Source organism: Hemitrygon akajei, chromosome 17 (genome assembly GCF_048418815.1).
Source record: "Hemitrygon akajei chromosome 17, sHemAka1.3, whole genome shotgun sequence".
In the NCBI taxonomy this organism is placed as follows: Eukaryota; Metazoa; Chordata; class Chondrichthyes; order Myliobatiformes; family Dasyatidae; genus Hemitrygon; species Hemitrygon akajei.
In genome coordinates this window covers 63,453,086-63,475,001 of record NC_133140.1, presented here as the reverse complement: position 1 = coordinate 63,475,001, position 21,916 = coordinate 63,453,086, and the positions used below count along the sequence as shown (strand labels likewise).

The 21,916-nt window shown below is 35.6% G+C and overlaps 1 long non-coding RNA gene across 2 annotated transcripts in view; it reads left to right on the top strand.

Moving 5' to 3' along the window:
* The window catches only part of LOC140740782 (uncharacterized), a 177,627-nt gene that overhangs the window by 126,020 nt on the left and 29,691 nt on the right, over positions 1-21,916 (top strand). Inside the window, exons 6-8 of one of the 2 annotated variants that reach the window (XR_012101927.1) lie at positions 5,929-6,008; positions 7,537-7,613; positions 7,987-9,089. The exons of the other annotated variant lie outside the window; for it this stretch is intronic. This is a non-coding gene — a long non-coding RNA (uncharacterized lncRNA). Of the gene's footprint in view, positions 1-5,928; positions 6,009-7,536; positions 7,614-7,986; positions 9,090-21,916 lie in introns of those variants that run through there. 2 annotated transcript variants of the gene reach the window in all.

Sequence of the window (21,916 nt, the reverse complement as noted above, 5' to 3'; positions counted from 1 at the left end):
CATTCACAGTAAATGCAAAGAAACATAATAGAATCAATGAAATATGACACAAGATGGGCAAATGACTAATGTGCAACAGACAACAAACTGTGAAAATACAAAAAGAAAAAAGTAATCATAAATAAATAAGGAATAATTATCAAGATCTTGAGATGAAGAGTCCTTGAAAGTGAATCCATAGGTTGTGGGTACAGTTCAGAGTGGGGTGAGTGAAGTTATCCCCTCTGGTTCAAGAGCCTGATGACTAAGGGGTAATACCTGTTCCTGAACCGGGTAGTGGATGAATTTCAATACATCAATCCCACATTTTTTTAAAGCTATCCCCCTGCTGTCCTTCCTTTCTGTCTTGCTTGTTGTGTCAACTTTTTTTGCCCTTGGCCTGTCATCTGCTGCCCTGCTGCTATGGTTCCCGTCCCCTGTCACTCTAATCTACACCCTCCCAAGTAGCACTAACATACCTCCCAATGAGGGTATTGGCTCCTCTCCAGTTCAGATGCAAGTGGTCTTATTTGTCCAGGTCCCACCTCTTCTGGAGAAGAACCCAATAATGCATAAATCTGAAGCCCCCCTCCCCACCTTTGGCATCAGCTCTTTAACCACGCGTTGGACTGCACCATATATGATTTCTCACCTCACTAGGACATGGGATGGGTAGTATTCCTAAGATTACATCCTTGCAAGTGCTGCTTTTTAATTTTCTGCCAAACTCCTTAAAGTGCCTTTGCAGGATCACATCCTTGTTCCCGCCGATGTCATTGGTACCCATACGCACCATGACCTCTGGTTGCCCGCCCTCCCTTCTCCATGTCCTCGACCCTGGCACCTGGGGGGCAATATACCACCCTGGATTCTCGACTGTAGTCGTAGAAACACCAACCTGCACCCCTCAGCATTGAGTTCCCCTATTACTTACGTTTTGTTTGACTTCACTCTTTCCTTTTTTTGCCTCAGTGCTGAGTCCTAAGCCACTAACCCAGCTGCTGTTGTTGACCTTTGAAAGGTTATTTGATTCCACCACCCCCCGCCCCCAACAATATCCAAAAGGGTATACCTTTTTACTGACGGGACTGGCCTGCACTATCTGTTTACTCACTTTACCTCCGCTGGAGATCACCCCTCTATCTATATCGGGCACCTGAGTTGTAACCAGCTCACCAAAACTCTCATCTGTGATCTTCTCAGCATCTTGGATGATCCTAAGGACATTCAGCTGCACCTCCAGTACCCTGGCCTGGGTCTGCAGCTGGGTTCACTTCCCACAGATGTAGTTATGGGGGTGCCCTGACTTTCCATACTTGCAGGAGGAGCATTCCACTTCATTGTCTACAGTAAGTTAAAGGTCTATAGGAAGTCTAATTATAAAGTGTGTATGGGCGCTAATGGCAGCATGCAACGTGCAGATCTGTGAATAAAATGTAAATCTGAAGCTTGTTATTTTATTTTTGAAATTGAGGCAAAAAATACTCAGCTGATTTCACCAAAATCACAGGTGATTGATTTTCGATGCATAAAATCCACCGATGTGCCCACTTGAAAGGGAAGCTCGGGCTTGAGGTTTCACTTTTAACTGAAAAGTGGGGATCTGTATGCAATGGTAGTTACAGTAGTTGTGAAATTCTGAAGCAACACAAAATGTCAGCATTGTAATTTTCAAATTCACAAAGGTCTGTATCCAGGCAGCACAATTTACAATATATGCAATCTCCTAGTATTAATGCAAAATGCGTTTATTTCCATTTAAGGAAGTGAATGGTTATGTTCAGATTGCATTGAGAATATCACAGTTAACTGCATAGGGTCTGTAAGTACTTATTGCACTGTTAGTGGACAGCATAACTAGACAGCAAGTTATGTTGCTTCTTCACAATTCCAATGATGAAGGTACAATCTTTGCTCTGGTGCTGCCTGTGCAGAGTTTCCACGTTTTCACCATGACCATGTAGGTTTCCTCTGAGTGCACCAGTTTCCTCTCTCCTCCCAAAGATGTGCTAGCTGGTAACTGAACTGACCACCGTGATTTACGCCAAGAATCAGAGAGGGAGAGAATATGTTAGAGAAGTAAAAGAGGGAATGGGATTGATGGGACAGCTCTGATAACTAGTATAAACTTTTGGATCAAATCCCTTCCTATTGTGTCAGAAGAATTTTGAGTAGCATTAAATACGAATATTAGAGTCATACAGCATAGAAATGGGCTCTCCGACACAACTCATTCATGCCGATAAAGATAACTTATCTGCCCACGTACTTGTCCAAATGTCTTTTAAATATTGTAATGGTAACTTTTCTATCATTTCCTCTGGCAATTGGTTCTCTGTGCGGAGAAACTTGCCTCGCAGGTCCTCTTTAAAACTTACCCCTCTTACCTTAAATCTCTGTTCTATTGTCTTAGACTCCTCTGCTCTGGGAAAGACTGTGACAATTCATTCCTATTTATACCTCTCTTGTAAAGTTAACCCTTGAACTCCTTTTTCTCCAGGTAAAACAATTGCAGTCTATCCAATCTCCTCTTAAGTTGTCAAGTCCCAGCAACACAAGACCATAAGATATAGGAACAGAATTAGGCCATTTGGCCCATTATGTCTGCTCTGCAATTACATCATGGTTGATCCAATTTTCTTCTTGGCCCCAATCTCCTGCCCTCGCCATGCATCCTTTCATGCCCTGGCCAAGCAAGAATTTATCAACTTCTGCCTTAAATATACATAGAGACTTGACCTCCACTGCTGCCAATTACAAAGAATTCCACAGATTCACCACTCTCTGTCTAAAGAAATTCCACTTCATCTCTGTTCTAAAAGGATGTCCCTCTATTCTCAGGCTGTGTCCTCTGCTCCTAGACTTTCCCAATAGAGGAAACATCCTTGTGAATCTTTTCTGCTCCCTCTCTAGCTTAATCACACCCTTCCTGCTTACGCTCAAAAGATTGAAGAGTTTCCTGCCTGCATTGGAAATGACATTTTGAATTTTTAAAGAACTGTCTCTAACTGTACTGTATATTACCTAGACTAATTCTTGCCTAGTTGTTTTACATCTCCCAAGTCTGATGCTATTATTTCAATATAAACTTTGCTGTTATTAATAGAGTTAGTGGTTGTAACATTTCTCCAGTACTAAAAAGTTAGGCAAATATATACAGGCTGTTCCCGGCTAATAAAGGGGTTTTGTTTTAACAGATGTCCTTACGTTGATTTTGTCCATATATCAGAAAATATTGTAACCATACTTCCACAGTATTATATAAAAGGCATCCAAAGAGCATTAAAAAGAACAATTACTAAATGTAGAGTGGGAGAGCATGCTACTTGTAGGACTTCACACACACACACACACACACACACACACACGCATGCACGCACGCACGCACGCACACACACACACACACACACACGCACACACACACACACACACACACACACACACACAAATCAGACTTCTGAATTTATTAATATTATGGGAGCTTTTTTATGTGTACGTGCATCCATAAATGAGGGTGTTCATAGCACAGGGATTGTCTGTATTGTTTTACCATCCACAGGTTTTGTTAAAATCTATCTACAAATTAGTGTTTTTTTTAGTATTAGAAAATATTAGTAATTATATTTTTATATTTTGTCTGCCCTTGGGACTTCTAATCTCTGACGACGATGCCACAACTGCTGAACCTTCTCTCTATAGTTAGCCAATAGGTGTGTGTGCATATCAAGCATATTCTAAATAATTTTGACTTACTTCATGCAAGTACATAAATAAATCCTTGAGCTTCTGTCCGGTTGCTTTGTTAATAGGGAGCATACAGTGTTGGTGATATGGTTTTCAGATGTGTGCTATTCCTGCTGTTTAGTTCAGACAAAATCTTGAGTGTACTTCAGAAGTCCATAATAGATCTGTATTAGATCAAATGAAATAAGACATTAACCAGCATAAATTTATCAGAGGTCTAAAAAGATAGCAGATTCTGGAATATGGATGAAAGTAAATGATCCGCAGGGGGAATTCATTGGGTCAGACAGCTGATCTGAAGCTCATCGAATTCTTACAGTTGACATTTGGGGTCGAGATCCTTCAACTGAACTGACAGGTAGAAGGGAAGATGAAATGAGGGAGAGGGGTGGGTCAAGAGCTGATCCAAGTGAGGAGAGGTGAAAGGCAGGTGAGTCAACTAGGGAGAGGGAAAGACAGAAATAATACAGAAGCCAGGAAGTCGTAGGTAGAGGCAAAAAAGATCTTCAAATATGGTAATCTACTAGGAAAGGGAAGGTAGAGCTTGTGGGGGGGAGAAAAGGTAGGGTGGACAACTGAGAACATTTGGGGAGAGGGGAGAAGGAAACCCTGAAGGATGGAATGTGTGGATATTGGCCAGAGGGAGTGGGTGCGGAGGTAAAAGAAACTGGGTAATAGGGGGCTAGGGAGGAAGGGTTTTGTATTAGAACCTAGGTAGATCAGAGGAAAAGGGACAGCAGGAACAGGTTATCTGAAATTGGAAAATTCAATGTTCATTCTGTTGGGTTGCAGAATACCCAGGCAGAATATGAGTTGAGGTTCTTCTTGTAAAAAGGATCCTGAAAATTGCTAAAACATGTTGAGATATTCTGTTTAAATGCCCAAATGTCTTTCCTAAGACATTGAGGTCTGAACTTCCCTCAATTGCAAAGTGTTGATATATTAGAAAGCCAAACATGGAGTTGCTGATATGGTCTTATTATCAATAATATAATTGTCATCAAAAACCAGACTTTGTTAAAATTAATGAGATAAAAGATGGCATACTGTGACCCAATTTTAAATAGCATGATTTCTCACTTTGTATCTACAATATACTAAATGTTTAGGACTTGCACTGCAAGAAAGAGAAACTGAATTAAGTGGTATGTTCACATTAAGAATATATTCACAATAGTTGAGATGCAAACAATCCTATACTTCCAGTTTACAAAATCAATAAGTACATCGATTTTTATAGAAAACTTCTTACAGGTGGCATCGGAATTGAACTCCAAACTCCGATGCCCCAAACTGTAATAGCGATGCACTAATTGCTACGCTACCATGGGACCCCAGTCTTTAAGATCAGCTGCTGCTCCTCTCTGAACAGATGCAGCAATGCAGTTAGGTGGAAGGAATAGAAGCAGGACTTGGCTAACTTTTATTCCCTTATTTCCTTAACAGGACTATAAGCAGAATCATGGGTATGAACTATAGTCTATTTATCCACAGTAACTGAACTGTGTTAGTCGGTCTCAGTTATGTCATATATATATATATATATATATATTCCCTTCTAAAACATGCTGTAGTCCAAGTTCTAACCATATTGAAAACAATGTCATCCGAGACTATATGCCTACATTTCAAAAGATTACTTCAATAACTGAATGAGGAATTTTTTATCCATCATACACATCTGCAATTGTCCCTCAATTTGAGCGATTAGTCTTTCCTACTTCTCACGGATGACCAAATCAAGACTGAGGAAGGTTACCCAGTAGAAATAGAAAACATGAAAAATATCACTGAAATTCAAATTAAGATTTCTGACTCAAAGGCTCAGAGGATGAAATTAAACATAATGCACCCATTTTCCAATTTAGGAGGTAAATTTTTCATGCAAGGTTCAGAAAACATATATTGATTCTGGTGACCTGGAAGTGACCCAAAATTTGATGTTGCTGCTGGATTATCTTAATTGGGGCTTAATTTTATTATCAAGAGACAATTGGTTTATCCCACTCAAAAGCCATGCAACATTCAGATCTCCTGATCTGCATGCTATTTAACCAGCAGTTCTTAAAAGGATAACTGGAAAAAGTACTAAAAAGTTTGGGGGGAAAAAAGTTTTCTGTAGTAAGAAAAGACATATTTCTTCTTACTGACTTTGTTCTGCCTTTATCATCAATGGGATGGCCACTATTGCTTCCTGTTTTCCAGTGTTGAGTTAATGAACTTGGAGGATCCAGATTGCCAAGTTCCTGGACTTTGGCCTCATTAGAACATATTCCAGTTTCTAGGTCAGTATTCTTCTTCTCATGTCAATTTCATCTATTCAAAACCAACTCAGTATTAACATCGATGTACGTTAGTTCATTTAGAAATAGAATAATCAGAAATGGATTACTGTAGAAATATAAATAAATTTAATCATAAATATTTATAGAAGTCATGAAAGTGCTCAGTTTTTAAATATTTCCTACTGATCTTATGACAGGAATAAATATGAAATATAAAATATGAGATGTAATATTTTATAAATGAAGTATGGGAATCCTTTCTTGGAATATATAAAACCGAGTGTTAGTTAATAAATTAGTAGGTCATTTCTAACTATTGACTCCTCTTTTGAAGTGAGGCTCTAATTTGAAATTTTGACATAATTTTCAACTTAATTCCATCTATTTTTCCTGTGGTGTATAGAAGCTATCATATTCCAGTGCATCAGTCATGATGGTAGGGTTACCAGAAACTGATGAACCATAACCCATCAGACTCCCACGGCACTGCCTCGAACATATTTCAGTCCATGTGGAATACAAATGATGTTGTCCACTAAACTGAAGGCTGTAAAAGGCCTAACAATGTCTTGCCTAATTTTAAGAAGGAGTGCCACTCCCAGCTATATGAAGATGGAAAAAAGAATGTTAATTCCTGAACTCCAGGGCCAATTTGATCAAGTGGTTTAACGATAATGAGCAAAATTATCAATGTGTACAGATATGTAGTTCTTTTATCTTTAGCATATACTGAATTGTGTGTGTGCACAAATGTAAAAGTGCTTTGGATTTCTTGAACAGAATGTTTATTCCATAATTAAGTGAATGCTTGCCTACAAAGAGGTGACTGAGGTTCCAAATGGAATAAGTGACATATTTTCCAATTTTAGAGGCAGCATTCTAGACGCAGAATCAGAATCAGGTTTATTATCACTGGCATGTGACATGAAATTTGTTAACTTAGCAGCAGCAGCTCAATGCAATACATAATCTAGAAGAAAGAAAACTAAAACAAAATAATAACAATAATAATAAATAAGTAAAGGATTGCCAAGATTCACATTCATCCATTATCAATACAATATGTCAATAATTTCAATAGAAAATTATGTGATTTTTTTTTACAACCAATCACCAATCTAGTACATGAGACTGAATGTAGGTGAAGAGCTAAATATTCATATCTTGAGTAAATCTCATTAAAGAATTAAGGGAAGCATTTTGAGCAGAAATTTAGTCTAATATGTTTTTTTCATTCTACTGTGCTGAACACTGTCATGCAATGTAGAACCCCTGAATGCTTTGGAGCTGCTTTCAGTACAGACTCCATGATATCATTACACACCAGTGGACTGCAAAGGAGAATGCTAGGATAGAACACGTTTGTATGAGTGGGACTGCCAGCATTCACCTAAGGGCAAAGGTTTATTTGTTTCTTATTTTATTTATGTGCAGCTTGTATAAGTTTATTTCAGGTTGTATAAGTATTTTGTGGGTCAGCTGGGTACCATCAGTAAACTATATATTTTTTGTGCAATTGATTCTCCAGGATGCTTTAGCTGTAGTTACGGTGAGGAAGATGACATGGTTGCATCGCATATTTAGTGAAAAGCTGCCACAACAAAGGTAATGTTAAACCATCGGGACATGACAAAAATAACTTTTTAATACTGCATATTTTAATAGACTATTAAAAAAAATTCATGTGAATGAGATTTTTGTATTCCAGTTAAAAGCTCATATAGCTTGCCTGAAATGTTAGTTTAAGCTGTACACTCTATGGCCACTTTATAGGTACCTAATAAAGTGACCACAGAATGTACAGTATCTTTGTGGTGTTTTGGTGCTGTTGCCCATTCACTTCATGGTTTGACATTTTGTGAATTTGGAGGTACTTTTCTGCGCACCACTGTTGTAACACACGGTCACCTTCCTGTGCTTGAACAAGTTGGCCATTCTCCTCTGAGCTTTCCCATTAACATTGTGTTTTCGCCCACAGAACAGCTGCTCACTGGATGCTGTTTTTGGTTTTCGTATCATTCTCTGTAAACACTAGACACTGCAGTGTGAGAAAACCCCAGGTGATCAGCAGTTTCTGAGATGCGCAAACCACTCTGTCTGGCACCAACTATCAATCCACGGCCAAAGCCACTTAGATCAATTTCTTCCCCATTCGGATGTTTGGTCTGAACAACAACTGAGCCTCTTGACCATGCCTGCATGCTTTTATGCAATGAGTTGCTGTCACATGATTGGCTGATTAGATATTTGTGTTAACAAGCAGGTGTGCAGGTGTACCTAATAAAGTGGCCTCTGAATGTATATTATGCATTGCACAAGTTCGAAGGACTGAATAGCTTCATCCTGATACAATTTCTATTTTCATCTTCTACTTCCCTCCAAACGGTGTGTACATATTTTCACTTCAAGTGAAGACACATACTTTTAAGAGCTATAGATGGTAAAAATTACTGAGTATTTCTCATTAATTCAAAAACAAACTTTCGCTATTTATCTTTGTAGGTCACCTGGATACTCGGGTATTGTTGCACAATAGTAAGTGTTAGAGGCATATCAGGAAACTTTGAAGCAAATAAAACCCAAACTCCCCCTTGTGATTTCCCCTTTAACTTCAATGTTAAGCACTCGGCAAAGGCCAGTACATCCTCAGGCAAAACTGATCTGGGTTGTTTCTCTGAGTTCTCAACATCACAATAAGAGTCAATTTGATCCATTGTGAAACTGCTAGGTCTTTGCCAGCTGATCTGTTCCACAATTTCATTTCTTATCTTTTTCCCAAAACCTATAGATTCCGTCCGATCAGGAATCTCATGAAAAAAATCACCCATTTGTCCTTCTAGTGAGATGGCCAAGTTCATGGGGAGCATTAATATTCTAAAACTGAGGACAGGCATCAAAGTGATTTAATTCACTCCTTGTTGTTCTGTTAACATCTGAATTGACCATTTGCATTCCAGCTATTTGTGACTCTCAAATAAAGTTGTTGGGTACCGATGTTAACAAACTGCTGATATGTGATCCATTTGAAATCTCTCACAGAGCCTTTTTATTATGTATACAAATGTGTGCAATAAATTGGTGCTGTATAATATTTACTAAATTTTGTCTCTGTACTCATTGATGTGCCATTAATATGTAGTTGAAAGCTTAATTTTCAGAATGAATTAAAATGCCAAATCATTTTTGTCTTTTCTAAATGGATATTTTTTCCAAATTTTAATTAAGATGATCTCTTCATATTACTTCTACAATGTTCCAGTAAGGAAAGTCATTGATTAGTAAAACATAAATTTTTAAATGATCAAGTTTGTGACATTTTAAATCTGAAAAATGTCATCCTGCTTAACATGTCAGTGTAGACTTGTTCCACTGGCTACACACTCGTTACATCGATACCCATATCGCAAAGATGACTCTTCCTACCCGACATCAATAAATATTTCTGAAAATAAGTCTTTTAAAGCTGAATAATTCATTATTTATGATTAGAAGACATATTTGAGGAAATGTAATACCCATTTACTACTATCTTCTTTCGAGAATGTTTGTCTCTAGTCGGGATTTTTCTTTGGCAGAGGTTGTGACATCTATGATCCATATGAACTATCAAATGTACAGACAGACCTGCCTGTTATTTGTTGCAAAAGATCAAATAGAGCTAGCAAATGTCCTAAATATCAAGCACGAAGGGGGTTCATTGACAATGCAATGATGTTACTCATTCACTTGTTGCACCTTGAAATTCTTGGCTTGTGGATGAATTCTGAGAAACTCCAAGTATTCCTATCACATATTTTTAAGTGAGCTATTTGCAACGATTGGAGCCAGACCACCTGATAATGGAATCAATACTCCTCGTTCATGTACACATTCCAACATTGTAGATTTGGAAATGAGATTTGCTATCCCTACACAAAAAAACTCTATAAAGAGAAGAGCAATGACAACATAACCAACAATAAACACAAAGTGAACAAAAAAAAGGCAGGCGAGAAGAAATTTGGATGAAGAGTTTAGAACCATTATAAGGTAACAGCTTGATATTTTCTCAAAACCTAAGATGCTTTCAAATGCTGGAATGAAATGAATATTTTTGGCTGAAAAATCACTTGCATAATCATCCTTCAACAAGTGGGTTACAAGATTTGATCAAACTCACTGCACTTTCTTCATAAGCTTGACCATTATCCTACTACCCACTTCACTCAATACCTCATGTGTTATAATAAGCAAAACAAAAAAAAAACAGTCTAATTTCAATGAAGGAGTGAAAAGGGATTAAAGATCAAAAGAACAAAATTGAAACTAAATGTAATTTTAAAAGATTGCACAGACACAGAAAGATCATTGAAAGTGGTGGCAAGAGGAACAGCTTGTACATGGGCGAAAGGAGTTGATGAGAAGATGGGTGCATCTATGATTAAAAGTTTCTACTTTCAATGTTTTCACCGGAGAGCTATAGGAATCTTCAGAGAAAGGTGCAATCTAGAAGTTTGTACTGATTAAGGGAAGACAGGATGTCAATCATTGGCAACTGTTTTATTGTTTCTCATGTACCGAGATTCAGTGAAAAGCTTTGCCTTCCATGTAGATCTTTTCATAGCATAAGTATATTGAGATAATACAAGCAAAAACAGAATGCAGAATATAGTGTTACAGTTACTGTTAGAGGGAAGGTCCAGTGAGGTAGACTGGAAAATCAAGAGTTCATCTTTATTGTACAAGAAGGTTGAAAATCTCTTCACTAAAATATGCTGATTGCATTGAGAGAAGAAAGCAACCTCAACAATAAGAATGACTAAGGAACAAAATATGTTCTATCTTCAATATGACAGTTATACATAATTGGGAAACATTATGACATATTTCAGTGCAGGAAATGAGTGGAACTGAGATTTTTTTTATTGTTAGTATTCTGTTCACTGGATCTTTTTTTTTGTTCTGCACCATTCCCTGAAAACTCCAGAGATTTTTGTGTGTGAAGATCCCAGGAGATCAAAAGTTTTGAGATGCTCAATCCACCCCTGGCATTAACAATCATTCCACAATCAAAGTCACTTAGATCACATTTTTCCCCCATTCTGATATTTGGTCTGAACAACAACTGAACCCCTTGACCATGTCTGCGTGCTTTTATGTATTGAGTTGCTATCGGAAGATTAGCTGATTAGATATCTTTATTAACAAGTAGTTGTACAGGTATAGCTAATGAACTGCCCACTGACTGTAGATTAAGTTCCAAGAAGCTATCAATTTTAGTCTGAAGCCTTCATAGTTATGAACATTATTTATCTGTTCACAGAATCACTTACATGAAAAATGATAAAACCCAGTCATGAAGATATCTTGAGTATCTTATTGGATATTTTTTTCAAAAATCTTTTGCACCTTAGAATGTTTTATATATGGCTGATTCTCAGTATTTTCCATGTCTTGTGTGAATACTGTATATCATAATGCAGAACAATATTAAATGCCTGCATATAATAATTAAATATCTAGAACCATTATATTGGGCTCTCCAGTGGTGTAGTGGCATCAGCACTGGACTGCGAGGTAGATGGTGCTGAGTTCAAATCCAGCCAGGTCACAAAGTGGATAGTGGCATTACTGTACTCCGAAAACTCTATCCATAGGGTCACCATGAGACAACAGCACACAGCATCAACAACCATTGTAATAAATTGCCAATATATTATGATTGAAAACATTTTCTTCAAATATATTTTATTTAATCAGTGGATTGAAGGGTCAGGAACAACTTTTGAGTGTGAAGGCAGTTATTATTAAACAGCAGGTATTTTCTGATGTCTGCTATAAAACTATTTTGTGTCCAATTTGGGATTAGAAACAAGTTTTTAACAGAGACTGTCTAGAAAAATGCACAGTGTGAGGTATCAAAAATGTGTCCTTTCTGAATTTTAATACAAAAGCTGTAAGAAGCTGCAGGAAACTTAGCACACAATGCTGAATAAAAAGATAAGTGACTTACAACATCTTGAATCCAGAATAAAACATTTCCAATGCTGTTATTTTGACCCTGGGTTCAATTTCTTAAAAGCTGAAATTCTAGCTCTAAAATTAAGGTCATTCTACATTTATTGTCATTAACTGTTCCATTTATTCTTTATTCAACTGCAAATGAAGAAGGTATTAAGATTTGAGTTCTACATTCATTTTTATATTTCAGCCCCCAAGAAATAAAGGAACTTCATAAATTGTTTGGAGATTGAAAACTCAACGCTTCTGCATTTATCTTGTAATTTTGCTCCGCATGTTTTTTGCTTCTCTATTCACCACCCTCCATCATACACTCTACTATAATATCCTCCTCAGTCAGGTAGTTTAACTTGTCAGTCTTTTTTGTAGATGTTGTTCCCTTTGTTGATCTAAGTAAACCCTCTTGTAGAATGTAAACATGGATTCCGCTACCAAAAGCAAATCTTTCTTCCTTGGGCTGACCTGACTGAGACCAGCAAACTCATTTCACCGTGATTCACTGTGATCAGCATCAGCTGAGAATAGTGTTCAAATATACAGTTTCTTCCAACTTCTGGCCTATTCTTCTGTATTCTGTCGCATGGCAAATAATGAATAAAAGAGAGAAAAAAAAGACAACTGCATTCACAAATCTGATTTAAAAATTATATTCTAAGTTTCTAATGGCTAATTGTTTACAATAACCTGTTTGCTTGTCCATAGAAGTGTTTTTTTTTCTAAAATACTGTACTTAGAATAGCTGATTTTCGCTGAGGATTGCACATTTGTGGACAAACTAGAGGAACCTTTCATTACCTATTGTTCCACGTAAAGAATTCATTATCTGACAGGATCTTTAAATATGCAGAAAGTGGGCAGGTGATGAGGACTGGAAGAGCCCTAGTCCTCCTCCAGCAGGCCCCGATTCAAACGTTAGTCTCTACTGACATTTTGTGCTAAGTTGAGTATTGCCTGTCTTTGCTCAGGCCACCAGATGGAGCAGTATGTAGTTATAAAACATTCTAAGTCTGGTGGTAACCCTGTCCCACACTGCTGAAGCTCACCTCATGTTGGTGTCTAAAATACTGTGTTGACTGTACATAAGATGCTCTGGGCTGAAACCGGGGTGTTCCGGGCAAATGTATGAAGTGGAAAACTTTGGAAAAACTTACAGAGGAGGGACTTAAAAAGTAATAAAATCAATAAAATGTTTTAAAGTTCTGTCTTAAAGATGTATCAACTGTTAAGGCAGATATATGAAAAAGAATTAACATTGTGTGGATTTCTGTAGAAATTATTTCAAAAGCTTAATAATCAGGTTGACAAAAGTGAAATAGCAAGATTTTCTAAAAATTATTTTAAACATACATGTTATACTTTTTATCAGAATTAACAGCTTAAAATAATGTTAATACAAATCTTTCTTGCTTAAGTTATATTTTATGCCATTAAATGCAATGTCTAGGAAATGACTACATAAACAAGCTCATCACAGTAATTATTCCTTTATATTATTATACGGGGTATAATTATAGACGTTGTTGATAAACCCAGCAGACACACTGAAGAGATGGGAAATTGTCCTTAGAATAAGTACATAGAACTGAAATATTTTGACTTGTACAAAATTTCCAGATGCCTGTGTGCAGACTCCAAGTCTATTCTCAGCACTTCATATGTGGCAGGAGAATTGTCTGCTTGTCAAGATCTGTGATGACCTCAAATTGTGTCCGTAGCAGCAAATGCCATTCTTTTGTTGTGATGCTGAGCGGTGGCTCTCGTAGCAATGGCAATGTGATTTTGGAGAGTTCGTGATAAATTGATCTTACATTTTGAAAATCATTGAACCCCTACTGATTATTCTGCATGTAAATTCTCTATTCAGCACGATATAGTTCAGTTCAGCAGTCGCCCACCTCTCCAGGAGACATTAAAATGGATTCTACACCACATTGTTCCTTGCTCTAGTTCTTTGACGGGTTATGTTTAGCACTGCTTTGTTTTGTTCCTCATAATTGCCTAAATGTTCTCTTTAGGGTTTAGGTCTAGATTTAATCGTAGCCAACTTAGAATGCCTACTGTTTCTGATAAAGCGCTGTTGTGTGTACCAGCCTTAGTGTTTCCGCATTATAATAATGTGTCGCTGTTGGGGTACAGCATTCTGGCAGCCTAGTGCATTCGCCCATCAACAGTTCCTGGTCAAGTTACCTATTGAAATGTAAATAAGCATCACCCCCATCAGAGATGCAATAATAAACCATGTGTGGCAGCACCACTCAATACATGACCACGGTGGACTTAGAATTATACTTCAAAGAATTTCAGAAAGTAATGGCAAAATGAAAAATCTATAGTTTCCTATGATTTAATAGATTTACTGTATGTGACGTAAAATACACCGATCGAAAGCGTCAAAAATTTTAATGAGCACTGTTCTATTTGCAGTAAATTGACACAAACATGATAATGCAAAATATTAAGCAATTGTTTTTGTCAAAGGCTATACATTCTTGTAGTTTTAATTGTGTTTATCTTCATTTTACTGGGATGAGAGTGCAGAATTCTTTGTGGAAATGAATGAGCACAGTAGCCTGAGGGTAAATCACTAGAAGTGAAAATGTGTGGCCATGCATACCCTGGATGAATGTTTGGTCATGTACTGTCAAAAATTAATGGATATTATCTGAGTGTATAAAATGAGTCGCACACTTTGAGGTTAAATCTCAAGCGCAGCCTCAAAACATTCTTTTAACAAAATGGATTTTGTATAAAAATATATCAGTTTTACCATGGGTTAAAACAGAACTATTCCTTTCATATGCCAATAATCTACTTTCCATTAATCATTGCCCTCTTTATTTCCCCCTTTTTAAATTTTAATTTCTCCTTTATTTTGAAATTATTCTTTTGGATCTTGTAACATATTAATAATCTTAGATTCACCACGATATTGCAGGTACGGCTCTACCACTTTATCATGCTGAATTATTGAACTATTATTTCTGATTTGCAAAGCATTCTTTTTTGCTTTGCATTTCTAAAAAAACGATGTGACTTTGATCTCAAATTAACTAAGGAAACTAGCCAAAAAATTTTAAGTATCTCCTAGTCTGCTGTGAATCTTGAAGCATCCAAGATAATGCAGAACCAGATCATAAATAGGATTGAGATGGTGTAAACAGCATTAAATATGAATTCTGATTTTCACTGGTTTAAAAGCCCTCTTCTGATTTTTTTCATTGAAAGTTAAACAATGCCAGTAATTATCTTTCAATAAGAAAGTCCCAAACTTTTTAGGTATACATGCTGAAATACTCCCTTTAAATAATCAATTCTGTTGCTGAAAATTTCGTTCATACGACGTTATAAACTTTGTGTAGTGTTTGCACATATACAGTAAAGAAACCTTGAGTATTGAACATGATCCTCCATTTTGTTAAGGATCAAAATGAATGGCATAAATGGATCATTAAGTGTTGAAACTTTTGGAGGAATACATATTTAATTCCTTATTGATGGTTTTCCTGTGTTTAGTGGCGTACAATCAGACAACTCTGTCTATGGCAAAGTTTTTTGATTCAAGTGACTGTGGTATCACATTATCCAAATGCACTTTGGGCAGCTTGAATGTATGAATTATAAATTATGCGACATATGAGATACAAAGTTGATAATCCAAGGCAATCGGATCAGTGAATATATATATATATTATGTCTTCTACATGGTTCAAACTATCCACTTGTACATGAGGTAAATACTTGACAACCATGGAGACAGCAGACCGCAGTAATGCCCTTCCCGGCAAAGAGAGGTCAGTTCCTTGAAACATATCCATATTTTCTACTGTTACTTGATAACATGGGTTATTAAAAACTTCAAAATTAAGAGAAAAGAGTATAAAAGAAAGATCTGTCAAAATATTTGAAAAGAATTATGAAATTTCAAATATTTTGGAAGAGTTTTTAGGACTGAGCTGCCAGAAATGCCATGATGGTTAGGAATGTGATTGTTTATTTCTAAAACTGGACTAAATAATATTTCATTTCCAAAGAAATTAAAAATTCTGAACAGTATTACATTATGTCCAAGTACCACGTTTTTGCAACATGATTTAGAAGAATAGCTGACTGTTAATATCCTTTACATTTTAATTCAAATAAACTGCTTGATACATATTTCAATTAAAAATAGGAACAGAAGCAAATAAATTGGACTAATTTTCATAATATTTCATGGTCTGTGTACGTGCATAATATTGGAATTCTGCATTAAGAAACAATTGGTTACTAAAGAACAAATAATATTTTTGAATCCCTCATTTATTTTAAATAAGTTATTTCTTCCAAAGGAGGGCACGAGTTAAAATATATATCGCAGTTCCCTTAAAATTCAAATTCCATCATTAAGTATCAAACTCTGTCTCAGATTTTTAGAACTATAATGAATTAAATTTGTTAAATTTAGCTCTATTACAAAATAAAGTACTTAAGGAAGTGCAGTTTTGAAAAAATTCGGTCTAAAATGATAGATCATCTCAGATCATTAATACTTTTCAGTTTCGGTAACCTATTTAAACTTAATTTCCGACAATCTGATGATTTGTGGATGTGTATTTATTCATTGTTAGCACCATCTTTGTTGCAAAGTATTTTTGCCATGGTTATTTTATGAGAAAAAATAATGATAATGCAAAGGTACAATTGTATTGCTGAATTTTAATGCTATTAATGCAAAGCACGATATTTGCATGAACACTCCCATGAATAAACTGGAGAACTGAATGTCTTCAAGATTTAAAAAATTGTGTCTTCTCCTGATTGAAAGTGAAATAATTCTAATTCCCTTTAGTATAAAAATCTACAATAAATTAAACATTTCTGAACTGGGACTTTAAGATTATACAATCACGCATGTCTAAATAATTTTGCTTTGATCTTCATTTCACTATTCACTCTTCCAAAGTTGTTTTAATATTTTGCATCCCTTAAGTATTCATTCACTACAAATTCTACAGGAACATATTCTTCTTGAAACTAAATAAGAGACAGGTTCATAATTGTTTTAAACATTTAATTTATTTTATTACCCACCAAACTGATAAAATTAAGAATTAATTGTAATCTTTTACAAAGAATTAGTTGCAGCATATATTAATCATTAGAAAATTAATGTCTTAGACACACCTTGAAAGAACGACATCACATTCAGTCAGTAAAATAAACAAGTTTTGTGTTTAGTGCTACATATATATCGGAAAATGATCATATTCTATGAAAGAATAAAATCATTGCAATTTCATCTTATACCACAGAATGATTGCAGAGAGAAGCAGCATGAAATTGATAAATTTGAAGGTTGTATTTCAAAAGGCAAATACTGATTCAACACATGTGATTTTGATATTTTTCTCTTCTTTCTATGTGACAATAGATCTTCATTGAATTTAATGTTCTTCTCCATTAAATGGTGGCAAATTTATCATCAATGCTGTATATTTTTCACCTGAATCACTTTTCATTTATGTTGAACTTTTGGGGGAAAAATGTGCAGCTAGAAGTGTCAATGACATCTGACCAGGAAATTCTCACTGAGCAATAACCAAGCCTTTCCCTATAAAATTCAAAGATCCCAGAAAATGATATGCTTCGTCACACTAAAGTAAGAAATCTGCTGATTGCTGAAATATTAATCTGTTTGCCATTGTTTCCCCAGCCTCTTTTGTGGGACATGTGGGATGGCATGTAAATATTTGACTGTTGCAGTAGCCTCCATAGAGCAGCTCAGTGACACCGGATTAATTTGTGTCTCATGCATTATGATGGGGTGCCAAATATTTAACAGCTGGTCTTGAGCCTGATTGAATCAAAATATTGTTTTTACAAGTTGATGAAAGCTTGATTGATATGCTGCTGGTGATTCTTTGATGGATTAAATTGTGTATACAGATTATAGCGCATATACCATCAGCAGAAAATGTGACTCTCAGAGCAAAAAATGCTGCCATAGTTTTCAACACTCTCTCTCTGTCTCTTTGTTTCTCTCTTACTCTCCTTCTCCTTCCTCTCTCTGTCTAGCTCTCTTTCTGTCTCTATCTCTCTCCTCCTCTCTCTCTGTCTCTCCCACTCCCTCCTTCCATCTCCCTCCCTCTAACTGCCTGTCTCTCTGATTCACTGTATCTATCCTTCCCCCCCCCCCCCCAAGCCCTAACACCTCAGTTTATATTGAATGAAAATGTCAGGTTAGCAAAAGTGATTAAGGTGGGATAAAATTATCTTGCCATCTCCTACCTAATTTAGGGTATTATACAAAGAATAAGAAATGAAAAAGAAAAATTAGAAAAAAGAATATATGGCTCTATCAGAAATTGATAGAGGAAGAGTTTTTCATTGTATATGTCTGGCTGAATAATTATTTTTCAGTTCTAAAGACTTACATAAAAACTTCAAATATATTTTGGCTTCTTCAGGAAATGTAATAATACCTTAATGCTTGAAACTTTCATTCTATAAAATGAAATACATTTTTTTCTGCTTGAAAGTGGTGAGTCTTATAAAGTTCAGCTCATGGTGTGATAGTTACATAAATGATTAGAATTAAACAGGGTATATTTATAATTCAAATATAATGATGTTAACATTATATTTGTTATTGAAGGGAGAAAAGGAAGAAAAGAATTTGCCTCTTGAACTTTTCAGGAACAATGTTTTACTTTCACAAATTGCTAGCTAAAGTTTCTCATAGAATTCCTTGTAATGTCTGACATGAATCTTTGCATTCATTCGATGAAATGCTGTGTTTGCAGTTCTTCTCTGTCCTGCAGATTTTAATAGCAGTGGGAGCTAATTTTAGGGAACAAACTTGAGCTGGATTCTGAGAAAATCATTTGAAACCTGCTGAGCAAAAAGTAACCGCTGAAAAGTTTATTTAATCCTAAAGCATATACTTCAGAGTAATAGCATAAATATAACCCAAACAATAATGCCCTGTAGTAAAATAAATGCCTGCAATAGACCTCAAGAATTTCTTGTAAATAGATTCTGATTCTTGCATTTTGTCTTCTCAAACAATTTTGTTTCAATGATGCCACTTGTTTGCAAAATGGTACCTCAAGTAATGTATGTTATTGTCTTGTTTCCGGCTTGACAATGAACCTGAGCATACTTTCCTTCATGAACTTTCTGTGCAACATGGTAATACTCGCAGAGATCCAAGTGAAATATATTTGTTTGTAATAAGGGATATAATATTCAGCTATCTTACTGTCATTAGCATTCAGACAAAAGTGACTTTGATTTTCAATCAGTTTTGAAGCATAATTACTTTTGGCCCCTGCTTAGCAAAGCAAGAGAAGATAAATAGATTTAATGTTAAGGTGCTTAAACTCCAGGTGTGTTGCTTTGTGATGTTACAATTGCTAAACTTCAGGAATAAATAATTCAATCTATCTAATGAAAGGGACATTTGCATCATTTTAGAAAGTACAGTTTTACCTCCGAATTTAGTTTAACCAGGAATTTATGAAGCATTGCAACTGTTTCGGTGAGTTCTTGCACTTTAAAAACAATAGATCTTACATTAATTTTGTTCATCTATGGATTCCAATAAATGACAAAGATAACTTTCTCATGTAAGTTCCACTATAAAAACTTGCCTTGCAATCATTTTTAATGCAGAGTTATAAACCTCCCCAAATGTTTTTTTTTCCTTTCTCACGTTATTAAAAGCTTGGGGATGGAAAGTAATGTATCGACCCAACAGAGAAAGTTATATTTAGATTTCACGTTGTCCTTTCAACAACTCTCAGTTATCACATATGCCAGAAACAATAATAGGGCAACCAACAAACACTTTTTAAAAACAAGTTTGATATTTGCTTACAATGATTTGCTTTCCTTTTTATGATCCTTTGATAACTGAGTAACTGAGTGTCACTTTATGGACATACAATCAAGCTATGTATATAAGCTATCTTATGTATTTATATTTATTGTCCTTATACTATAGTGTGTGGGGTTTTTTTGTGTTGCATTGGATCCAGAGTAATGTTTATTTCATTCTCCTTTACATTTGTGGGCTGGAAATGACGTTAAACCATCTTGAATCTTGAAATTTAATAAATAGAGGAAATTTTAAACCAAATTAACTTGAGAAAAAAGGACGATGTGCACCAAGTAAGTAACCAGATAAAAAGGAACCAATGCCCATCATTTCACGGCACTTTTACGTGATCTGATGAATTTGAAGAAATTAAATGGGAGGATATTTAATCTTATTTGAAGAGGTAAATTTTATGCCATTTTAAAAGGAATACAATGGTCTAAAAGATTCTTTTATATTTGTGATAGTTAATCAAAAATCATAGTATGTGATGCATAATGCATGCTGGTTTGTGCCAATATGTTGTAATAAAGTATTTTTTTCAAATGCATCGTAATACCGAAGAAGATGAGTTTAAATTATACATGAACTGTGGGTAGGTTGAATTCATTCAGTGCAGACTGTAGGTGAATCTCACAGTGACCTTGATAGACTGGGGTAGTATAGGATAACACTTGTGAAATGACTGGAAATTCTACCATTTCAAATGATTGCTGACTCCAGAGTAGCTGATTTCAGCATTATTCTCGAAAAATGATACTGAACAAATTTTAAAAAGTACCAGCGGGACAATTGGAACACCGTTTAGACTTTCCTGAGTATTAATTATGCAGCATTAATGTGTAATACATTATATGTTAAGCAAAAATTAATTAGAAATATTTAGTAATACCCTTAGCTGGTAGCAGGGTGTTACAGAAGCAATTTATTTTGTACCAAGACTCTCAGGAAGGATGCATTTATTTACAAATAATGATTATAAGGAAGTCATACTTCAGGCTAAATTGCAAATTATAATAGAATTTTAAAATTAAGATTGGACTGAAGCCTAGGAATAGCAAACTTTAAAAAAAAAAATCCCTGAATCATCTTGATCGAAAGGATGGATGGCAATTTGCAATGTCCTATGAATTGGTTACAATTCTCAGATTGATAATTGACTCAGGATGGGTTTTCAATTCAACATACTATTTGCTATTTTGTCAAAAGACTGAAAATCACTAACACAGAGTGAAAATTAGATTCTTTTCAGCATAAGTAATCCTAACCTGGACAAAATTTCAGTATATCAATTCACACTAGCAGATGAACCATCTTTGAAAAGATTGTGTGAACATTAATGAATGTACTAAGTAAAACAAATACAGTATAACTACCCTGTTTCATGGTGTATCTTTTAATTTATTTGTTGCAGTGATGAATGCATATGAAGTTAATGAACTTATAGGGACTTCTATGGAGAATTGTTAAACACCAAGAAGATATTGACAAACATTTAAATATTGAATGTACAGATGTTAATTCATATCCTTCCATTTATGAGCTACCAAATAGCCTAGTGTGAAGATGATAAACCTGCTTTAAACAGCCACAGAAACAACTGTAATGAAATTCATATGCTGATAAAAGTGTGTTAAAATGGGATGTGTGTGGGATTGTATGACTTTTCAATGTCTGCCTCAAGCAAGTTTTGAAATCTTTGGAAGCACCAATTGCAATTTTTCCTCTATTCGAATGGGTTCTGGACTCAGTTGCACCCAGTGAAAATTCACCAGTACCAAACGATGATATGACCAGAACTACTTAAAGGAAAAGTGATCACTGAATCCAGCCCTTCTTACTAGGCAGATCTGGTAAGCAGCTGTCGTCTCTGGCCCTTTATATCCCACGTTTGACTCAGCGGAAAAATAAATGGAACCTCCCACTCAATCTCACCACCCTATTTGTAGTTGTTGAGGTTGAAATGTTAAGACTGGACCCAAGGCTAACCCTATCAGGGTCTGAACCCAGCTGAATCTGAAGGATTTAAAATTTTTGCTCTGTCCAACCT